Source organism: Littorina saxatilis, linkage group LG5 (assembly GCF_037325665.1).
Source record: "Littorina saxatilis isolate snail1 linkage group LG5, US_GU_Lsax_2.0, whole genome shotgun sequence".
NCBI classification, from domain to species: domain Eukaryota; kingdom Metazoa; phylum Mollusca; class Gastropoda; order Littorinimorpha; family Littorinidae; genus Littorina; species Littorina saxatilis.
Window position 1 is genome coordinate 51,223,232 of NC_090249.1, and position 2,461 is coordinate 51,225,692.

The 2,461-nt window shown below is 39.5% G+C and overlaps 1 protein-coding gene across 1 annotated transcript in view; it reads right to left on the reverse strand.

Moving 5' to 3' along the window:
* Positions 1-1,437: 1,437 nt before the first annotated feature.
* The window catches only part of LOC138967406 (uncharacterized), a 32,153-nt gene continuing 31,129 nt past the window's right edge, over positions 1,438-2,461 (reverse strand). The window contains exon 9 of the mRNA XM_070339947.1: positions 1,438-2,461. This exon is cut by the window's right edge and continues 596 nt beyond it. The gene's annotated coding sequence lies outside the window, so the exon portion shown is untranslated.

Consider the following 2,461-nt stretch of genomic DNA (forward strand, 5'->3'; position numbering starts at 1 on the left):
AATAAACTGTTTAATATAAATCATCACATCGGAATGGTAGGCCAACTGTCCAAACTGAAACTAACAATAAAATCCGCGAAGTGGCCCTCCCCTTTGAGCTCTTTACCAGTAAACATGCTCTTTTGGGTACACTTTTTTGCGGCTAATTTGAAACTAAACCAAATTGAAAGTGATGGCTAGAGCTTTGTTCGAAACGAACAAAAGTCTTAGGATACAAGAAAAAAATAGTTATGCTGTACGACTTGCTGAAATTGACAGTCTAGTCTGTTTGTCGGTCTGCCTGTCTTTCTGCATGCCTACTTGCCTGTGCTTCTGTTTGCGTGTGTGTGTGTGTGTGTGTGTGTGTGTGTGTGTGTGTGTGTGTGTGTGTGTGTTTGTGTTTGTGTTTGTGTGTGTGTTTGTGTATGTGTACGTACGAGCGTGTTTGCGCGTGCATGCACGTGCTTGCTTGTGTGTGTGTGTGTGTGTGTGTGTGTGTGTGTGTACAGTTGCGCGTGTGAGAGAGAGAGAGAGAGAGGGGGTTATCGTGAGCTTTTTGTTTCTCTGACCGATAGAATCACTATCGGAGACTTCTTGAATACGCCTCCAAGCCAAGAAAAAAAAATATATTTCCGATTCCCCGACCGACGTTATTTTTTCCCTCCCGACCCAAACCGTTTTTCTAGACCCTTCACAATGAAATAAATAAAAATGACAATATTCGATTTTGTAGACGTTTTATTTTATTTTCCTAGTTTGTTTTTATTTTAACAAAGGCTCAGGTGTACACTAAGTCCGAAATGCCTCTGTTACGTGTGTGTGTGTGTGTGTGTGTGTGTGTGTGTGTGTGTGTGTGTGTGTGTGTGTGTGTGTGTGTGTGTGTGTACCCTTGAAGTGTCCTTCCTGGTTTTTACAGAGGGGAGTCACAATAAGATATTTGCATTCAGTCTATAGCACCTGGGTTCTCATAAATCAGTAGGTTAGTATGAAGAGACCGCCAAGAGGCCTTGTTTTACTAAACACGTGGACATAAAATATAGTTGTTTTGAAACTGAGCACACGAAGGCGCGTATATGAAACGTTTTCACTGCTTCACTATGTTTGTGTGTGTGCCCTCGTCGTATATTACGCGTTCTAAAAGTGGATTGGCATGAAACGTGCATGTAAAAACATGAATTATTGCATGTACTGCTGTTTTCGAAGAAAGCGTTTATTTTAGACCTTTATTTTGTGGTGTTGCCGTTTCCATACTGGCAAAGAATAAATGAATCCGGAGCAATCTGGAGTAACAAGTGTCCTACTATTCACATATATATTCATCACAAAATAAATAACAATTTAACATTTGTTTTGCATCGACTTTTAAGTAACGAGAGACAGTAAATACCCATAACCAAACCCACCAATTACCCACCCCATACAATCAACCAGCCAAGCAAAATGTGAGCTACACAAAACGCCGCTTTAGTCACTTTATTTTACAGGGAGATTTTTCATTGCAGCAGTATAAAATGTTTGTTCTCGCCTTCCACGTTTTCCTTTTCACAAACGTAAATTAGGCGTTGCTGTCTTTTCAACACTAACATAATTATATTACAGTTGAGTCAGTCCCAAAGCCAAAACTCTCGTTAATACTCTTTGCTAGGTTGTTCATGCTGTCGTTTGTAATCATTAATGACGACTAGATTCAAAACATAAACTATTCTGCTGTTCCCACTTGAGTCGTTTTTGCATTCTCGTTAAAGGAATAAATAAAACAAAATACCCCAAATTAGCCACCTTACACACCTTATTAAAATATCACTTAGAATTTGACTGGAATATTGCTTATCAAGTGACCTTTAAAGGGGAACTTCAGATTTGGTTTGTAATTCGGCCAGAATCAGAAACTCCTAGAGCAAGGCAAACTTTTTAGCGCAAAACGTGAAAATTGAGGATGATGTTCAATTAACCGGTTTGCCAGATAACCAGTTGTGACTTGTGTATATTCCCTGTTGTCTGCTTGCTGCGAAATGATGTCAAAAATCTACAGAAAAAATGTATTGCCGATACACAGCTGCTTGGTGACACTGAAAACGTCAGCAGTTTTCATCTTCATTATTACTCATTATTTTCTTGCCAAATAATTTAGATTTCCACTACTCACGCTTTACCTCAGCAAATTTCGGACACATTTTGGCAGCGATTTTAAAACAACGTTGAGTTCTTGATAATTATGACCAAAGAGGTCTGCACCCAGGACAAAATCTGATGTGACCGAATGTTATGTAAAATGCCACAAAAAAACAAGCAAGAACAAAACAAACCACCCTCAAAATCTGCAACAGTTACTCGTGTTCGTAAAAGTATATCGGAGATCGAGGCAGTGTGTGCATGTTTTCTCACTCTCCGTCGATTATCCGCCCTGCAAGCAATACATTGAAAGCCCTCGTAACGACCGAATTAGTGACCTGAAGGTCACACGTGGAAAAGAAGAAGAACA